We start from the raw sequence: 21,800 nt of genomic DNA, 5'->3' as shown, positions 1-21,800 counted from the left end.
TTCACTTCTCTTTATTGATCATTTTTAAAATCTTTGAGGTCTATAAACAAACAATTATCTCCCATACCTTTGCATAGTACTCTTACTCTGCTGACAAATTTTCCATATCCCATCTAAAGGTCTGTTGGGGGAAGGTTGGCCCTTAACTGCTGAAACTATCCCTTTTTTCATATCCATGATGCTGTCAGGGTCAAGTACCATATTGGGCTCAGATTGCATGTGTCTAAGTATGTTTGAGGTCTTTGTATGTGGCTATTTCTTGAAATTAATAATAGCATCTCATTAGTGCCAGGTATAGGAAAATGGAATTTCATTGGTAGTCCAATTCTGAAGAGAGAAGGTCCAAAATAAGCACCAATACCAAATATAGTGTCATTGAACAGACTGAAACTCTATTCAATAAAGGGCATGAGGAAAACAAGGCAAGAGAACAGGTTGCCTTCCTAGGTTTTTCACTGTAGAAGTGTCTTTCCCCTTAGGATTTTTATTCATAACTCAAATAAGAATACCTCCCTTCTGCTTGTCATTCCTCATAACTACTGTAGCTGAGTTTGATGTTTCTCCAAGCAAACCAACTATCAATGTAAAAGGCAAGGTAATTTTCAACACACCTGGGTGGGGAAAAGAAGTGAAGTTAATGTACTCTGAATAGAAAACATTAAAAGTATGACTTTTCATCAAAATCACAATGACTGATAGCTATAATGGGCCAGAGCTCAGTTTTCCAGATGTTAATGTATGGTGTTACACAGTCAAATGTTTCAGTGTTTACCTAAGTCTATTGCTTCAGCATTCTTTCAACAATGGATATCCTTTATGAACTTTTCAGCTGAGTTCCCTGCACCAGACATTGAAGACTAATTCTTTGACAATTAGCAATCTTTTCGTTCACATCAATCCAACTTTAGCATGAGAATAAAGCAGTCCTGCAAAGCAGCCCTGGTTGGGGGTGGGGGGAATGGGGGAGGCGTGTAAAGAGGAAGGTGTCCTATTATTCATTTTTTCACAAAGTATAATAAAAGCCAAAAGGATTCTGGATTTTTTTTTAAATTAACATGAAATGGGTTTAAATGGGTGATTTATGAAGGGGCTCAGGATATTTGAAATACGCAGAATACCAGCAGCAGAGAAAAATATATACAATTAAAATCCTCATATTAAAAGGCTTCAAGAAAAGTAATATTTGCAAGAGGTTAAAAACACTTGGAGATATGTTAAGTGAAGCATAAAAACATACACTTGTATAAACTAATTGGATAATGACATATATTACATCAACTGTCAGCTTCTACTGTGCCTGTAAAAGTTGCTTTTGTTAAACCCCTAATTTCATTGTTGAAATTCAAAAAAACACCACAAAAGTTAACACCTGATAGCCACCATTAAGCCTACTACACGTCCCTGCAGCTTGTTTTCAAATAAACACTGAGGTTATTACTCTCGCTTTCTATTCCCTTTCACTTTCCTGGCTTGTCGAGTATTGATTCAACTCCTCTGGAAGCATTGTCAAAGTTTAGGGGTAAAATAATACACCTGGTATTCATTTCAATTTTCCCATTCTTTAATTCAGGCTGGCAGAATGGGGTTTGCAGAACCCTTAGTCTGAGAGAGAAAAATACCCATTATTCTGTTGTTCCCTCACGGTAAGGTGACCCAGAGTGAAATCACCAACATAAAGCGACTGCTGTCCACTAAGGCAGCTGAAATCTGCCAGGAATGACATTGCTATGACCTGCAAGAACACTCATTCTTTCCCAGCGTAAATATTTCTCAACATTTAAACATTTTTTCTTTTTCCTTCTTCCTCTTTCTTTTATCTACTACTGACTAATATTTAAAGACAACAGAACTTAAAATCACAGTTAAGCTTCATTGTCAAGAAAACAACCCTTGTGTTAGAAGGATCCTTGCTTCATCTCATTAAAGTCTCAATAGATTCGCTATGCTGAATCACTTAACGCAGCTCTATATTAATGGGACAGAAATTGTCCTATTAAGAAAAAGTAACCCCTTTACATGATGAAGTTTGGTCTCTAGATCTAAGAACATTGTTACCATTTTCACAATCAAGCATCAGGATGGACATTCCAGGTATTTCCCCCCAAAGGACGCTAGGATAACTTTCTAACAAGTTTGAGGCAGAGAAGGGGAATCACTCTGGTCCAATAAGCAATAATCAGTGGCCCATTTGCAGATGACTCTGCCAATCCATCAGAAATTCCAGTACTAAGCTGCTCCAACCAACACCTCAAACTTCCCAAGTGAGTTCAGGAAAAACACATTTCACCAAAAGCTTTCTCTTCTCCCAAACAACCCAGTGCACAACACCAACTGCTCCCTACCACCTCATCCCCGAAAGCACAGACAGTACTTGCCACAAGACCAGAGGTGCTTCAAAGAAGGCATCAGGACTGATAGGTGACCATCCCATTCCCCAAAGAGCTTCCTGGCCCAGCTCAGGCTCTGGACTGACATTGCCTCAAGGAAAGCCTATTCAGTTCATGTTAAAAGAAACTATAGTCCAGAAAAGCACACACAGTTGTCCCTTTAATTTCTCAAAGGCTAATTCCCAGCCACCTCCTCTAGCAGTTGGCTAAAAATGCCCAGCAAGTTGGTCCCCGACACTTTCCTTCCTCCCCATCCAAGCCCCTAAACCCCTTTTCCCTTCTCTCCCCCCAAAGATCCAGCCTACCTCCTCCATGTGTTCTGCAGTCCAGTCGCATGGAGGGAGTGCAGGGATGGAGAGCAGAGAACTCTTCAGTGATAATCAGTGCTGAGAGGCTGCTCCTGTGAATAATGTGCATCCTGGAGCAGCAGGCTCTGTTTCCAGCAGCTGGCAGCAGCCCTCACAGCCCTAGTGATGAGCACAGCTTGAGATCATCCACAATTAACAAAATATTGTATGGCAGCAACAAATCAACAACTGAAACCGGCTCACAAATAAAAAAAAAAAAAGCAAAGTACAATTTCAGATGGAAAGCCTAGAAACTGAAGTCACCCAATGCTACATTTCGCCTTCTTCAAAGATTATTCCAGCCAGCTCCTTCTGCTATTTTTACTGTACCATAATGCACTAGGTCTGGCTTTTACCCTATTGAAAGAACATGAATATATTATTATCCACACAAAAGAGCAGGTTATTGTTTATGAATTACAAGCCTTCCCAGCAACAAAGGCTATTTTCATAAGAAAACTCAATTTCATTTTAGCTCCAATTTGATTACCAGCTGAAGAAAAGAAGCCCTATGCCTAAACCTCAAAGGATTTTTATTCATACCATTGAATGGGCTTTATTGCTTCCTTTTCAAAACTGACGTAGAAAGCTTTTAGAGTAAAACATTGACAAAAAATTATTGCGCTGCTATTTTGTGCAATAACAGAGCTGAAGAGGGCCAATGATTTCTCAGTCATCCTTCACTGTACTTCAGAATAGTAAAGGCTGGAATTAATGACAGACCATAGAGAGGAGCCAAGCTAAGGTCTCACAATGCATGTCAAATCTAAATGATCACTATACATTGAAAAGCCCCCAAAAAAGCCTGCAGCTGATTGATTCATGGCTTTCACAAGAAAGACAGGCTTGAAGAGTTTATTGCACCACAATTTACTGGGAATTATCATAAAAATGAATGTAGAGGCTGAATGTCACCCCGGCACACTCCAAAAACACACATCCAGGGACAAAGTTCACCCAGGAATTATAGCAGTGCTGTTCACACTACCATACTTAAGAGTCTGTCAGTGTTTCCATTATAGGGGGTTTTAACTCAGCTGTTAAAATGTTCTCCCAGATGAAACTTAGGGTTCATGGTCTCATTGGAAGGAAAGTATGTGATCCCCTTGTACAAAAATTTATTTCTTTCAAATCCATATAGTTTCAAAGTGAAAGAATATGTAGCCACAAACAATGGATGAGTTGACTAGTCCTCAGTACTGCTTTTTCCCAACTGCACAGCTCTCAGCCTTCTTTCTTTGGATCTTATCTTTATTTGGTTCCCATGAGAATATCCACTTTATAAAGAATCAGGTTATCATGTGACAGGCTTGCATGAAATGATTAAAGGATATGGGGCATGAAGTGGATTTGACTTTGTGCACACCACTTTTTTACCATTGAACTTGAAAAGTAAAAGATTGATTGGAGCCTACCAACAAAACCTCCACCTACCAGGGTTATGGAAATACCATCCATATACATGGACTTGGTGTTAAAGGTCAAGATAGTGAATGGCCCACTAACTAGGAAGGTTCACACAAGAGTAGACCAAATCAGTCAACCACAACCAAAAAGAAGTCATCATGCCCATTTATTAGCTAACAAGCAATTCTCCTAATTGCCTATTTACATGGCACAATTAAAGTTTATAAATAATGTGTTTGCCTCTTTTTTTTCCATTTTGCATTTAAGAATCAACATTTACATTATTTTAAAAGAAAAATAAAAGGTAGCTTCACAAAACAGCTCTTGAAATCTTTCAGAATCAGTTGTTGAACTTGAATGTAAAAAATAAAAAAATACTGAGTTTAGAATTTTTAAATTTCTTTTACAGCCAAATTGTTTTCAGTTCTAAATTTATGATATGATGAGTTGGTCATTGTCTCTTGGGTGACTGAATGAATGAAAAAGCATTTAATAAGGTTTTATTATGTGCAAAGCACCCTGCTAATACTGTTTTTTTTTTAAAAGCAAAGTAGACCTTGCTCTCAAGGAGGTCACATTCTAATAGAGAGAGATAACACATGTTGTAGCTTTTCAGGTGCAAGTCAGATGGAAAGATCCCATAGTCTTTAGGGTTCAATGGCAAAGAAAATAGAAATTCATATTCTTAATGTCATGCATTGATAAAACCATATCTCCTTGTGATATAGAACCATTTGACAATACCAAGGACTTTGATGACAAGAACATTTTTTTCAAAGAGTCATTCAAAGAAGTTGCTTTATTATGTCATGTTCTCTCTCCAAGGAAGCCAAGATAGTCATCTACCACATTCTTTGAGTGATTTTTCCAGTTGTGGTGAATTCATCCAGGTACTCTATGATTTCCAACAGAATCATTAAATCTCAGAGTTAGAAGAGATCTCAGAACTATTTAGTTCAATCCACAACCTGTATAGCAAGATGGCTTTCAATATCCCCAAATCACAATCATCTGACCAGTGTTTGAAGACCCATTCCCCCATCCAGTGATGGCAAAGCCATTATGCCCATAAGCAATGAATTCCACTTTTGGACATCTCTAATTATTAGAAATTTTTTCCTTAAATGTGCCTCTCTGTAACTTCTACCAACTGAGCCTACTTTGGCTCTCAGGACACAAGTTCAACATGTATGAACCCTCTTTCACATAATTACTCTTCAAATAAATGCCCTGCCTTCATTTTTCTCATCTTTAATCTGTTTCCCTAATACCTTCAACTAGGGATGTGATGGTAAATTTTAACAATTATTGTTTTTAACATTTAACATTTTAAACATTTCCTTGAATGAAAAATGAAAGCACAACACACTTTAAATATTATCTACATTATTAATATTTTCTACATCACTTCTTAAGTGTCAATTAACAAAATAATGAAGCCCTGATTTCAGCATTTGCTAAAATTTCTGGGCAGTAAATGCTCACAGTGAAAATTTAACAATTAACTCTCAAGAACCTCAGCTGGATCAGCACAATCCCCTGCCTTCAACTAAATTTTCAGATAACATGATCTCCATTCTGTCTCCTCATTGGTTGTCTGCATTGGACATGCTCTGATTTATCAATATCCCACCAAAACAATGTAGTGCCTAGAACTCAACCTGACACTCCAAATGTGGTCTGACCAAGACAAAATAGAGCTTTTAAAAAAAATTGGGGTGTGGTTCCTATATTACTGTAGCTCTAAACTGTTGGTCTTTTTTTTTTACTTCTATGTTATATTGTTGACTCATATTCAATTTGGGATCCACTAAAATTTCTGGATCTTTTTCATGGGAATTATTGCCTAATAATACCTCACTAATCTAATATTTCTATGGTTGAATATTTTGGAAAGTTAAAGGAGGACTTCACAAAGGTTCTTCATGAGTTTCATCTCAAGAGATTTGGTGCATCATTGTACTTTATCAGGATATTTTTGGATCCTGGATCTATCATCTAGTGCATTAGATATTCTACCCAGCATTGTGTCATCAGCAAATTTACTATCTATATCATCTTTATATGCCTTAAAGTCATTGATAAAGATGTTGGACCTTGGAAAGAACATTGGGCTACTCCACTTGAGACTTACTTTTAGGTTGAAAGTGATATTATTCAGGGGCAGCTAGGTGGCTCAGTGGATAAAGCACTGCCCCTGGATTCAGGAGAACCTGAGTTCAAATCTGACCTCAGACACTTGACACTAGCTGTGTGACCCTGGGCAAGTCACTTAACCCTCATTGCCCTTCAAAAAAAAAGTGATATTTTTAATTGGATATGGCCATTAAAATCATTTTAAGTCACATAATCATAAGAAAATAGACTTTCACTTTGAGAGTACCCTCAATTTATTCTTCATCTATCTTGTATCTTCACCATTAGACTGAACTCCTTGACTTTTTTGGCCTACATTTATATCCCCAGCATGAAGCACAGTGCCTGGCACATGGTAAGCATTAAATAAATGCCTGTTGACTTGACTTGGTTTAAAGTAGTACTAATGTAGAAACATTTTCTATCAAAACAAGTAAGATATAATGGAGTACTATTGTGTTAGAAGAAATGATAAGCAGATGGATTTCAGAAAAACCTAGTAAGACTTACATGAATTGATGCTGAGTGAAATGAACAAAACAAAGAGTACATCGTATACAAGTATTAACAATATTGTGTGACAGTCAACTGTGATAGACTTAACTTTTCCCAGAAATATAACAATCCAAGACAATGCCAAAAGACTTGTGGAAAATGCTCTCCACAGTCAGAAAAAAATTATGGGATCTGAATGCAGATCGAAGCATACTATTTTCATTTTTGTTGTTGCTTTTGTTGTTGCTGTTTTTAATTCCTTCTTGCTTTTTGTCTTTTTGTTCTGATTTTTCTCTTACAACATGACTAATGTGGAAATATGTTTAACATGATTGTAATGTATAACCTATTTCAGGTTGTTTGCTAGCTTTGGGAAGGGGAGGCAAAGGAGAGTGGGAGAAAAATTTGGAACGCAAAAAATCTTTACATGTAATTGCAAAAAAAATGAATAAAATAAAAAAAACAGATGAGCAAGTTATCTTTAATTTAGATTAGAAAGTTGCTTGGGGCTCTAGAGTTTAAACAATTTATATGCTAGTATTTGTAAAGAGTCAAGACTTAAGTCCAATTAGTTCTTCTTGATTGCAAAGTTGGCTCTTAATGTTTCCTCTCACAATATCATTTTTGTTTAGTAATTTTTCAGTCATGTTTGAACCTTGGTGACTCTGTTTGAGGTTTTCTTGGTAAAGACACTGAAATCAAAAACAAAACAAAACAAAACAAAAAGATACTGGAACGTTTTGCTATTTCCTTCTCCAGTTCATTTTACAGTTGAAGAAACTGAGACAAACAAGATAAAGTTACTTACCTAGGGTCACATAGCTAGTAAGTGTCTGAGGCCAGATTTGAACACATGAAGATGAAATCTTCCTGATTCCAGGCCTAATACTCTATCCACTGTGCCACTTAGCTACCTAATAATATAGTTATTATATATAGTTATAGTATATTTTTGTATGTTCCTAATGCCCCTTGCTAAAGCATCTGTTCTTTGAGAATATAAAACAATGCCTTAACTGTTTTTATGTATCACCAGTGTCTAGGACAGCACAATGCACACAGTAGGCACGTAGTGAGTCATGAGCTGATCTGATCACTATTCCCTAACCAACTTGAGGTAACAATTTGCAACTGCTTCAGTGGGAAGCAAGAATGGTTTCATATTTATGAGGAACTATTCTTATCCTTTGTGCTATCTGGCAATCTTCACTGTTGTACAAAGGTCATTGGTTCACTTTCCTTCCCCATATCAAATAATTAAGTCTATGTGTAGATGACTTGAAGGTAGAAAATGCAATAAGTCATCCAAATGAGAATGGTCAACATTGTGTTGACAGAGGAGCTATCTAATTAGCTACATTTTTTTTCACTTTTCATGTGGATGCTTGCCCTTGTATAGATTCATTCTATATCATGTCATAATACAGACTTTTCCAGGTCTACAGCTCCTTTTTTTATAACTGTGTCCACAAGGCAGAAAGTGGGATGGATATTTTAATAATTATTAATGTGTCCAAGCTCAAGTAACCTTGGTGTGGCTGAGGCAAAAGTGGACCCAGTGGGAGGTATGACATAATTAATACCTTCATTGGGCTGCTTCTCTGTGTAGGACCCTGTAATAATGAGAACACTAAATTCATAGAGCTCTCTAAAGTTTGCAAAGTGCTTTCCTCCTAAAAGTCCTGTGAAATTAGCAGGATAAGCCTCATTATTCCTATTTTAGTGGTGGTGAAACCAAGGTCCCGTGTCTTGTTTTGTTTTTCTGGATGGAGCCAAGATGGTGGAGGAAAGGCAGTAAATGCTCAGACTTCCTGACACAATTACTCCAAAAAAAAAAAAAACCCAACTCCAAACACAGTCAGAAAACAATTCCTGGAGCAGCAGAACCCACACAAAGATGGCTGAGATTATTTTCCAGCCAAAGACATCTTGGAAGTTTGGCAGAAAGGGGATCCAGGCTCAGAGTGGAGTCCAGTCCCACCATCAGACCAACACAGATGCAGCCCCAAGCAGGCTGCATTGGAGAAACTTACCCCCGAGCCTCCAAATCAACTGCAGTGCAGACATCTTCTAGAACTAAGCTCACAATCTGGTGAAAGGACTGAACAGCTGGCCAGTGGGGAGTCTATGGGGGTGTATGCAGGAGCACAGGTGGGATTTGGATGTCCTACCCCAGCAGAGAACCAGGAAGAAAACTTATGGGATGGTTACCCAGGTTGGGGAGGAGTGCAGGCTCATCGGAGCTAGCAACCACAGCACATAAAGTTTTGCTGCCTGGTTGATTGGCAAATTGGCCTGGGGTTATCTATGGACCAGAGAAAGTGCCAGGGAAGTGAAGAAACTGCCCCTCATTAAATCATATTACCTGGGACCCCCTGAAGCTTGGCACAGTATATCCTGGAAGCAGGACTCCACACTAAGAAGGAGTTAAAAGTCAAGTGAAAGATGGGCAGGCTGAGTAGGCAGAGAAATTTGTGAACCATAGAAAACTTTAGTGACAAGGAAGATCAAGGTGCACCCTCAGAAGAGGATAGCAACATCAGGGCCCCTACATCTAAAACTTCCAAGAAAAATATGAATTGGTCTCAGGCCATAGAGGCACTCAAAGAGGACTTTGAAGATAAAGTCAGAGAGGTAGAGGAAAAAATGGAAAGAGAAATGAGAGTGATGCAGGAAAGACATGAGAAAAAAGTCAACAGCTTGAAAAGCCAAATGGAAAAGCTCTCTGACAAAAATAATAGCCTAAGAATGAGGATTGAACAAATGGAAGCTAGTGACTTTATGAGAAACCAAGACACAATAAAGCAAATCCAAATGAATAAAAACATAGAGGGAAATGTGAAATATCTTCTTGGAAAAACTGCTGACCTGGAAAATGGATCCAGGAGATATATATATATATTTTTTTTAATATCATAAAAGTATTTTATAATTGTCTAGTTACATGTAGAGATAGTTTTCAACATTTTCCCCTAAGATTTATAGTTTCAATTTTTCTCCCTCACTCCCCTCCCTTCCCCCTCCCCAAGACAGCAGCAATCTTACATAGGTTATATATGTACAATCACATTAAACATATTTCTGCATTAGTCATGCTGTGAAAGAAGAATCAGAGCAAAAGGGAAAAACTTCAAAAAACAAAAACAAAAAAAAGTAGAAATAGTGTGGTTCAATCTGCATCCAGACTCCACCGTTCTTTCTTTCTTTTTTTTTTAAAGAGCATTTTCCATCATGAGTCCTTAGGAACAATCTTGGACCATCGTATTGCTGAGAAGAGTCAAGTCTATCACAGTTGATCAACACATAATGTTGTTGATATTGTGTACAATGTTCTCCTTGTCCTGCTCATCTCACTCAGCATCAGTTCATGTAAACCCTTCCAGGTTTCCCAGAAATCTGCCTGCTCATTGTTTCTTATAGAACAATAGTATTCCATTACATTCATATACTACACTTTGTTCATCCATTCCCCAATTGATGGGCATCTCCTCAATTTCCAATTCCCTGCCACCACAAAAAGAGCAGCTATAAATATTTTTGTACATGTCGGTCCTTTTCCCTTTTTAACGATCTCTTTGGGAAAAAGACCTAATAGTGGCATTGCTGGGTCAAAGGGTATGCACAGCTTTATAGCCCTTTGGGCATAGTTCCAAATTGCTCCAGGAGAGATAATTTGAAAATTATTGGACTATCTGAAAACCATGATAAAGGAAAGAGCTGAGACATCATCTTCCAAGAAATTGTCAGGGAAAATTGCCCTGATATTCTAGAATCAGAAAGTAAAATAGAAATTGAAAGAGTCCACCCATCACCTCCTGAAAGAGATTCCAAAAATAAAACTTCCAGGAATATTATCTTTCCTCTCTTCCTTTTCTGTATTGTTGTTCGCATATTATTAGTCAGCAAAAGTTATTATATTCTTTTTACTGTTCCATCAAGGAAACATTCCATTTCTTGAGGAAGCAAAGGGGGGAAATGTGGTAAAATATGAAAGTTTTTTAACAGTCGGTTAGGATAACTGAAAGACGCCAGTTTTTCAAGGACCACCCTTTTGGGGAGGAGATGAACAGTCCGCCTGCTGCGCATGTCAGACTGCCTGCTGGGTTTTTTGACTTCCGGGGTGGTGAGAAGGAGAGTAGCCTTTTTGCCGGCTTGGCGGGACTCCTGGCGGCGCGGCACAGACTGTCTGACTCACTCCAAAGGTGGCCTTTTCGGTTTGGTGAGTTTTTATAAGGAATATAGACTAAGCCTAGATTTAAGACGATTTGTACTGTATTTCTATTTTCCTATCCTTCTAATCAACAACACCTTATATACAATAAAGGCTCTATCTAGAAAACCAGAAGCTTCTTCCATTTACTAGTCTGGGAGATAAATTAAGGGAAAAGTTAAGTAGGGGAGATTTATGATCTAATATCCAATTTTAAATCTCACACAGGTCAAGGAGAAAATATTGCAAGCCAAAAAAGAAGCAATTTAAATACTATGGAGCCATGGTAAGGATAGCACAGGATCTAGCAGCTTCTACCTTAAAGGATCATAGGGCATGGAATATGATATTCCAGAGGGCAAAGAAATTGGGTTTACAACCAGAAATCACCTACCCAGAAAAACTGAGTATAATCTTTCAGGGGGAAAAATAGGACTTCAATGAAAAAGAGGACTTTCAGGTATTCATGAAGAAAAGATCTGAACTTAAGAGAAAATTTGACTTTCAAATGCAAGACCCTAAAGAAGCATAAAAAGATAAACAGGAAAAAGAAATCATAAGGGATGATAAAAGGTTAAACTGTTTACATTCCTACATGAGAAGATGATGTATCTAAATCATAAGAGCCTTCTGAGTACTAGGACAGATGATAGGGCACAGGTGGGAATTGATTATGAAGGGATGATACCTGTAAAGCATTTTTTTTGTTTTTCTTTTTTTGGGGGGTGGAGGCAATCTGGTTTGGTGAGTGTCTTGCATCTGAGGCTGAATTTGCAATTGGGTTCTCCTGGGTCCAGGGCAGGTGCTTTGTCCACTGTGTCACCTAGCTGCCCCATGATGACATCTTTGGGGTAAAATTGAGGGGGGAGAGGAATACACTGGGGGAGATGATAGGGGAGTGGCAGAATGGGGTGAAATTTCACATGAAAGAAGCAGGAAAGGGCTTATGGAGTGGGGGTAGAGATGAGGGAGGTGTGGGGAAGTGAAGGAGCATTATACACATCAGAATTCGCTCAAAAACCTTAATCTCATCAGAGTTGGCTCAAGGAGGGAATATCATACACACCCAATTGGGTGGAGTAATCTATCCAACCCTACAGGAAAGCAGGAGGGGAAGGAGATAGGGATGGAAGGGTGAAAGAAGGGAGGGCAGATCTGGGAGAGGGCAGTCAGAAGCAAAATACTTTTGAGGAGGAATAGGGTAAAAGAAGATAGGGAAAAAAGTAAATATCATGGGAAGGGAATGGGATGGAGGGAAACAGTTATGATGGGTGATTATAATGGCAAAATGTATGGTACTTATTTTGCTGGGCTATTGTGAAGAAAATTCTTTGTCACGTTTAAGGTACTATATAAAAGTTATGATGAATAAGAAACTAAGGTCCTTAGTGGTGTTGTGACTTGCCCATAATCACACAGACAGTAAACATTGTAAGTGATATTTGAACTCAGATATGCTGACTAGGATACCAGTACTCTAGCCCCATGTTTCAATAAAGGGGATCCAAAGAAGTATAAGGGATGGTTCTTTTCCTCAGAAATCCAGCTGAGATATGTGAAGGAAAAGATGAGAAACACTATAAGGTCATACATGGTCAGAGCCAAATGGATCATCACTAAGTTCTCTATGAATCCATTTGTTGTTGTTTAGTTGTTTTTAGATTGTGTCTTTTGGGGGGGTTTCTTGGCAAAGACACTGGAATAGTTTGCCATTTCTGTGTCCAGCTCATTTTACAGATGAGGAAACTGAGAAAACAGGGCTAAGTGACTTGCCCAAGGTCACATAGTTAGTAAATGTTTGAGGCCACATATGAACTCAGGAAGATGAGTCTTCCTGACTCTAGTCCCATCACTCTATCCATTGTACTATGTAGCTTCCACTGTAAATAAAAGAATCCATTGGAGAGGGAATATTCTTTTGGGGTTGGGGTAGTAAGACATGCCTTCAAAACAAGGGGGCATTTGAACAAACAAAATCTTCATCTATTTATTCAATAAAAGTTTACTGAACATCTACTAGGTGCAAGATATTTCATTAAGCACAATATGGGAAGGATTTCACTAGGAGAAGAAAAGGAAAAGGAGCATTTCAAATAGGAATGAAAGGAACAGGTACCTGATATAAATAAAGACATATTAGCATCAGGAAAGTGTAAGAAACAGAATGCAAACCTGTTTTATTAGAGCAGAGTAATAGTTGGGAAGTAATCATAATAATAATGAGCTAACATTTATATAGCACTTCGAGGTTTGCAAAGTGTTTTGCACACATCATCTTATTTGATCATCACAATAACCCTGGGAGATAGATGCTATTATTAGCCACATTTTACAGATGAGGAAACTAAGGCTCAGAGTGGTTAAGTGACTTCTCCAGGATCAATGAACCCAGGATCAATGGACCATCTAACTATTTCCATTCCATTTTCAATTTTATATCACATGATACTTGCCCAGGTCATCTTTCTTCCAAGAAAACCAAAATTCTGTCCATTTTGCCACATAGTTTCTTCAAGCAGTGGGAAATAAGCATAGGAAAGAAAGTAGGAACCTAATTGTGGAATAGTTTGTGTTTATATGGTTTTATGATTGCAAAGCACTTTTGACATAACATCTCATTTGATTTTCCCATCAGCCACAAATTGAGCCTTATTCAGTAGTCAGAGAAATAATTATTCAGTGATCCAGTTAATGCAATCAAATTAACTGGAACAATTAAGTCCAGCAAAACAAAACAAAACAAAAACCCACAACAACAAAAAACAAAACAAAACAAAAAACAACCCACTATTGGCCCTGAATTATCTTTACCTATGCACAACAGAAGAATTTGTGCACTCTCATATTCTCTCTCTCTCTCTCTCTCTCTCTCTCTCTCTCTCTCTCCTACATAAACCAGCAATTTCTCTCTCCACTGACTTCTTTCCATCTATCTACAAACATGCTTTGGTCCTTCTGAATCTTTTTTTAAAAAGCCTTTCTTTACCCTAGTAGATCATACAAGTACCATCCCATCTGTCTTCTCACTCACCAACTTTATACCCAATGCCTCTACTTATTCAGTATTTACTCTCTTAGCCTCCTGTAGTTTCAATTCCTTTCCCATTACTTCCCTGAAACTTCTCTCAAAGATTATTTATCCCTTTCACTGTTTTTTTCTTTAAAAGTGTTATAACTGATGAATAAGATGAGATGTCATAATTCCTAACAATAATTTTCATTTCTCCCTTTACTAAGAATTAACAACATTTTTTACTTTTAAAAGTTGAGGACTTTTAAAAATGTCTCTGCCATTTTGCTAGAATTGTGGAAAGATTTTTAAATGTTGTAAAATAGTAAACATTTCATATCAGTATGCCAAAAACTATGCAAATTGGAGATAGATATGGTCATATTTCTGTGTCTTCTCTAATTGGGACTTGACTCTCAAACTAGATTTGTAAATATTTTTTCACTGCCAGTGCCCTGATTATTAACATTTGCTGTTTTTTTCTTTAGGTTTCTCAGCTTTACCCAATTATCCATGATGAGCACTAGCCAAAAAAATTCTAATATTTTAGCTATAAATACAAATGGATGTTGATTATTTTACAGTTTGAATGCCAAGAAAGACTAACAATCAAATGACTGCACATCAGACATTTTGGAGTATACTTATGCTCAACCAATTATCTATTTGCTCTCCATTACAACTTTTTTCCTCCTGGCATGCTTTGTACCACATTTGGGAATCCAACACAGGTTGCAAAACTCTGCATTCATCAAATAAATGTCTACCCAAATTCTTTGTCTCTATCTCACTCTTCTTTTGTTCTTCCTTTCACTTTCTTCCTCTATTGACAGATTTTAAACATTCAGCTTATTATGTAGGAATGTTAATGACCATAAATGCATGGGTAGCACAAAATGAGACCGAAAATATAAGGACTATATTAGAAACAAAAAAATAAAACCCCACATAGTTACATAATCAGAAAAAGTCCTTGACAAATTTTAACAGTAATTTGTTGTAAAATAAAACAAACGCACATACAAAAAAACCCCACCTCTACAAAGCATAAGTATAGGAAGATTTTTAAATGTGTAAAAACCAAAAGCTAGTATTATATGAAATAAGAAAATACTAGAAGCTTTCCCACTAAATACAAGAGTAAGATAAGGATGTCTGTTATCTTTTCAGTTATTCTCTAATTTTACAAATGAAAGCAACAGCAATAAGAGAACAGAAAGAAATTAAAGGCATAAATAGGAAGCAAGTATAAAGAAGGGACAGAGTTAGACCTATTTGTTGATAACATGATGCTTTGTGTAAAAAAACAACATAGAAACCATGATAATAGTTTCAGTTAAGTAACAACATAAAATAAACCCTAAAAAAAATAGCATTTCTATATAGAAATGACATAATCCAAGAAGGAATAACAGGAAACAAAGTCCCATTCATAATAACTATAATATGCAGAAAATATCTGGGTGTTAATCCAACACAGCATACTCAAGGCTTATATTAATACAATTTAAAATATTCCTTAAGGCAATAAAGAATTTCCTAAATGACTAGAGTAATATTCAATGTTCATGGCTGGACCATGCCAATATAATTGTTAAAATTACAATAGTACCAAACTTATTTTGTAAATTTAGCACTATACCAATCTAAATACTGGGGAATACTTTATAGAGCTAAGTACAATAACAGCAAAATTAACAGAAGGAACAAAATACTAGATTGTGAGCTTAATATTAGATTGGTAACAGCGACTATTTTCTCCTCTTTTTCTTGTATAATGAATAACCTCCAGCACTTAGCACAGTTCCTGGCATATAGTAGGTGCTTAATAAATGTTAATTGATTAGCTGATAGACAAAAGATCCAAAATATTAAAACAAACAATTAAAAAATAGAAATCAGGGAAAGTAGCCCTTTCTTACCTCAAAAAAGCAATCATCCTTACATTTATTAGAAAATTGATTAGAAAACAGAAAAGTAGATCAATGGAATAGACTAGACAAGGAATTAAGGTTAACAAATTAACTAGAAAAGAACTCCATATTTCATAAAAATGAACTAGACAGCAAACTGGCAGAAATTAAAAGTTAGATCAACATCTTATACTATATACCAAAATAAAATAAAAATGGATCCATGACTTAATATTTAAAAGTCATACCATAAAAAAGTAGAAAAGCATATAAGGTATCTGACAGCTACGGGGGTGGTGGGTAAGTTCTTAAGCAAATAAGATGTAGAATTCATGAAGTAGATTATTTCACTAATAAGAAATTAAAAGACTGTTTCACTAGTAAAATTAGCATAATTATATAGTAATTTAATTAGATTAGATAAATAGAAACCTAGTCAACTGGGAATAAATCTTTGTATCCTGATAACAACCCAATATACAAGATATGTAGGGAATTAACACAAATACATAAGAAAGGAAAACATTTTCTATTAGATTAGTGGTGAAATGATATTAGCAAACAGTTCTCAAAAGGTGATTTAACAAACTATTAACCATTAAAGGAAAGATTGTTCCAAATCAATAATAAGAGAAATGAAAATTTTTTTTAAATGCTGAGCTTTTATTTCACTCCCAGAAAACTGGCAAAAATCAAAAACAAAAAGAAAGAGAAGAAAAGAAAGAAATAATCAATATTGGAGGCATTATAGAAACACTGACACAGTAAACTGGTCAAAGTGTTTTGGAAAGCAACGTGTAATTAATCTAAGAATGTGACTCTGGTCCAGGCCCTTTAACTTAGAGATCACATTTCTAAACATATACCATGACAGAGGTCAACGATAAAAATAAAAGGGCCATAAATATAAACATATCTGTAGCAGTACCTTTTGTAGTAGCAAAGAACTGGGAACAAAGGAGACATCCACTGACTAGGGAATGTTGAAATAAGTTGTGGTATGTGATGTGATGGAACTTTACTGTGCTAAAAGAAATGATAGATATGAATATAGAGAAACATAGGAAGACACGAACCAATATAAAGTGAAGTAAAATAAACAGCAAAACAACTTACACAAAAACCAGTGATGTAAATAAAAAGATCAACAACAAAATAAACAAAACTGGACACTATGAAATTGCAATGACCAAACTTGGCCCAAAGAGAAGATATAGGAAGGTGCTTCCCTTCCTTTGCAGAAGTGGTTTACTATAGGATTGGCACACTGCATATAATGCAAAACTTTTTTGGGGAAGCAGGGCAATAAGAGTTAAGTGACGGGCAGCTAGGTGGCACAGTGGATAAAGCACCGGCCCTGGAGTCAGGAGTACCTGAGTTCAAATCCGGCCTCAGACACTTCACACTTACTAGCTGTGTGACCCTGGGCAAGTCACTTAACCCTCATTGCCCTAAAAACAAAAACAAAAACAAAACAAAACAAAAAAAGAGTTAAGTGACTTGCCCAGGGTCACACAGCTAGTAAGTGTGAAATGTCTGAGGTCAAATTTGAACTCAGGTCCTCCTGAATCCAAAGCTGGTGCTTTATCCACTCTACCAACTAGCTGCCCCAAGACGTGCTTTTTTTTTTTTTGATGTATTGGTTAATCTTAATTAATTCTTTTTTTCTTATTAATTAAAAGGGATTGCTCTCGGGGAAAGGAAGAAATGAGGGATATATTGGGGAATGTAGGTGATTCAATAACAAAACACATTGGCAGCTAGTTGGTTCAGTAGAGTGCTGAGCCTCAAGTCAGGAAGACTCATCTTTGTATGTTCAAATCTAGTCTCAAACACTTACCAGCTGTGTGGTCCTGGGAAAGTCACATAACCCTGTTTGCCTCAATTTCTTCATCTGTAAAATGAGATGGAGATGGAAATGGCAAACTACTCTATCTTTGCCAAGAAAACTACAAATCAGGTCATGAAGAATCTGAAATGACTAAGTAAAAATGCTATCCACAAAGGAAAGCAAATAAAATTTATGATTTTTAAAAAAAGAAAATGAGTATAAAAGGTATCTAGAGAAGGTGATTAGAGATTCTAAAGAAGGGAAAAGGAACAAAAATTCTAAAATAATAGGATTTAGAATTTAAAAGACCTTTAGAAATCATTAAGCCCCAGAAATATTAAACAACTTAGGATCATTGATTTAGAGCTAGAAAGAATCTTATAGGCCAGTCCCTTCATTTTACTGAAAACTTGTCCAAGGTCATACAGAGATTTGAACCAAACTCCTCTGATTCCAAATTCAGAACTTCTTTCACCATAACCTCCTGCTACTTTCCTGAGGTCACATAACAGAGGTGAGATTCAAATGCAGATTTATGGGATTCAAATCCAGTTCTCTTGCTACTGCACAACATTGTCTCTAAATGGAGGGAGATTGGGGAGTTGAGAGGAAGAAATACAGTAAAGGAAGCAGAGGATATCTAAGGAAAATGGAAGAAAAGAAGTGAGAGATGATAGGAAAATTAAAATGAAGAAAAAAGTACAAAAGAGGGAGAGAGAAGAGAGATGGATACAGTGGGAGGAAGAGTGATAAAGGCAGAAACAAAGACTGGAGATATAAACAAAAGCACCCTCTTTTTGTAACCAGACCTTTGATTTCATTAAGGTATTTACTTCCTGGTGTGCAGACTCCCTCTACCAATGCAGAACCACTGCTCTGAAATTTATAGTCTTTCAGAGTTAAGTAGAGCATTGCAAAGCATCACATAACTGGCATGTGTCAAAGGCAAGACTTGAACTAACATTTTCCTGACTCTGAAGTCAGCTTTCTATCCACTATTGCACACTATCTCCTATAGGCTTCCCTTGTTGAGAGCAATACAACAGTGTGTGTATACATATGTGAATGCACAAGAATGAACAGGACAAAAAATAATAAAATAAAATGAAAACCACCTGCCTCTCCAAGAAAACTAAATATTCATCAAGATACAAACACAACAAATTGTCATTGGAATATAAAGTATTTGATTCCAGAGATCATATTTGGACAGACCCTAAAGTAGCTTGAAATATTGGGGCGATGCTGATAGTATATCCAGAGCACATTCTCTCTCTCTCTCTCTCTCTCTCTCTCTCTCTCTCTCTGTCTTTCTGTCTCTCTGTTTCTCTGTCTCTCTCTGTGTGTCTCTCTGTCTCTGTCTCTGTCTCTCTGTCTCCCTCTCCATCTCTTTCTGTCCCTCTGTCTCTGTCCTCTATCTCTGTCTGCTCTCTGTCTCTGCCTTTCTGTCTCTCTGTCTCTCTCTCTCTCTCTCTCTCTCTCTCTCTCTCTCTCTCTCTCTCTCTCTCTCTCTCTCTCACACACACACACACACACACACACACACACACATACACACACACACACTTCAGAAGCAGAAAGTACCAGAATTGCTTCTGTGCATCCAAATCAAAGCGAGGAAATAAATATTGCTGAAGGTTTTTAAATGGGAACGGGAACCTTTAGTGCAAGTTAAATGGCAGCAGCACAAAGTCCCTTCACAATGTAAAGAAAGACGAGCTGTCAGTGGGAGGAATATTCTAAAGCAACATCGAAAGAAAAAGGTTGGTTCAAAAGAAGGCTATGGTAAATGATTGCTTAAAGCAGATGTGTATTGTGGAAAGTGTCTGCAAGAACAGAAAAAAGATTAGGTTTCTAAGAAAGGGTCTTAAGGCTTTGTATCCTTGGCACCAAGCACAGTGCCTGGTATATAGTAGGCTTTTAATAAATGCTTTTTTGATTGACTGAAAAAACCTAAGAGAGCATAACACTAAGTTCTCTCTTCTGGAGCTGGCCTGGAACAATTTGGTAAGTGACTGGGACCAGAACAATTGAGATCTTTTTTTTTTTTTTTTTTTTTTTTTTTTTTTTAGTGAGGCAATTGGGGTTAAGTGACTTGCCCAGGGTCACATAGCTAGTAAGTGTTAAGTGTCTGAGGTCAGATTTGAACTTAGGTATTCCTGACTCCAGGGCCAGTGCTCTATCCACTGCACCATCTAGCTGCCCCCAGAACAGTTGAGATCTTGAGGGCAACTGAATGAAAGTCAAATGATTCATGGCAGTTAAATGAGTTAAAGTAGTTGTTGTTTAGTTGTTTTTCAGTCATGTCCTCGTCATGACTTTTTTTTTTCTTCTCAAAGATACTGGAATGGTTTGTCATTAAAGAGTAACCACCAAATAAGGCACATTCACAGTCTTGGCACAACAACCTTTATAACTGTCCTAAAGTTTTCCAATAAAGTCTGGTCATTAAGAGTAGGGCAGCTAAGAGGCACAGTGGATAGAGTGCCAGGCCTGAAGTCAGGAAGACTCCTCTTCTTGAGTTCAAAACCAACCTCGAACACTTACTAGCTGTGTGACACTGGCCAAGTCATTTAACCATTTTTGCCTCAGTTTCCTCATCTGTAAAATGAACTGGAGAAGGAAATGACAAACCACTCCAGTATCTCTGCTAAGAAAATCCAAATAGGTTCATAAAGAGTCATATACAACTTAAAATGACTGAACAATAATAACAACAACAATTAGCCATTAAAAAGGTCACTGACTAAACCAGAATATAATCAGGCATGTTTCCCAGTGTGGGATGGTCTGCACTTTTTTTTTCACTTTATGAGAAAGGAAGAGTTAGAGAGTATTCTGGGGATGAAGAAAATCAAGGGAAGTTGGAAGACAAACATAAATGGCATGCCACTTTCAGAAACTCAGTCTTGAGGCTGAAATTTACCTAGCATGATGGATAGAGGTTGCTGTAGTCTATTAGTTCCTTACCTTAGGCAGCTAACTTCTAGTTTTGAGCAAATGGATGGATAGGTGAATGGATGGATGAATGGATGGATGCATGGATGGATTTTTTTTTAAAGCCTTTCTTAAAGTGCTTATTATCTGTCCAATATTGTGCTAAGCAGTGGAGATACCAAAAGAAAATCCTGCTCTCAAGGAGCTCAAATTCTTACCAATGGAGAAAACACATATAAGAGGGCTTGTAACTTTAGATGAAGGATGAAAAGGCCCAATGATCCTTAGGGTGAAGGGCAGATGATAATGCCAAGTGTTCTAGAGAGTACAGAGCCAGGTAAATGTGTTTGGCAAATGTATAAATGTTGGGGAAACAATTCCTGATTTTCTAAGGAGCCCATGGAGGGGAAAATAACTATTTAATTTGTAATCCATAAAGGTCAAGGCTCTTCTTGTTTTTGCTGAAGGATCCAAGATATAAACTCCCACCTCCAGTAGCAGCTTTTAATTTGAGCTGTTTTTAGTACATTTCTTTCATTTTTTCTGAGAGCTGAACTTAATTCAGGTTGAATTTTCTCCTAAAAATTCTTCTAATTCTTTGTCAGTAAATAATCTTTATAAAGTTCATGCCTGATTAATCTCATGTACTTTGGGGGTAGACATAGATGACTATTGAAGTTAAGTGTGTTTTTATTTCATGTAGCTTCAGTTTCTGGGAGATTTTTTTTCTTATGGGATCATAAATCTAGAGGTAGAAGGGACCTGTCAAGCCATCTAGTCCAAACTCTTCATTTTACAGATGAAGAAACTGAGGTCCAAATGAAGTGATTTTCCCAAGTTCTAAATGGCAAAAAAGGGTTTGAACTCAGGTTCTTTTACTCTGGGCCTCTATCTACTGTACTAGTTTTTTATTCTATTTTTTAGAAAAAGAGCTAGGAGACTAAAATATCAGAAAGGAAGCTAACAGCAAAGGCTAGAAGAAACCCACAGGCAAAACAAAGCTATACTTCTGTTCTTCAGAGTATGGCACATTAAATACATTATGACAAAATAAGGGAAATTCATTGTTTTCTAGGTCAAACATTATTCAAACAGAAACCTTTTACAGTGGGCAAAGCTATTTTAAA

General features: G+C 36.9%; 1 long non-coding RNA gene across 1 annotated transcript in view; it reads right to left on the bottom strand.

The window, feature by feature from the left end:
• Positions 1–2,870, bottom strand: part of LOC122748594 — a 697,255-nt gene extending 694,385 nt beyond the window's left edge. Inside the window, exon 1 of the long non-coding RNA XR_006355626.1 lies at positions 2,693–2,870. This is a non-coding gene — a long non-coding RNA (uncharacterized LOC122748594). The remainder of the gene's footprint in view (positions 1–2,692) is intronic.
• Between the last annotated feature and the right edge of the window lie 18,930 nt (positions 2,871–21,800).

The sequence above is a fragment of the Dromiciops gliroides genome, chromosome 3 (genome assembly GCF_019393635.1).
Source record: "Dromiciops gliroides isolate mDroGli1 chromosome 3, mDroGli1.pri, whole genome shotgun sequence".
Taxonomy (NCBI): domain Eukaryota; kingdom Metazoa; phylum Chordata; class Mammalia; order Microbiotheria; family Microbiotheriidae; genus Dromiciops; species Dromiciops gliroides.
Note: the sequence above shows the minus strand (reverse complement) of the source record. Positions and strands in the feature narration are given on the sequence as shown.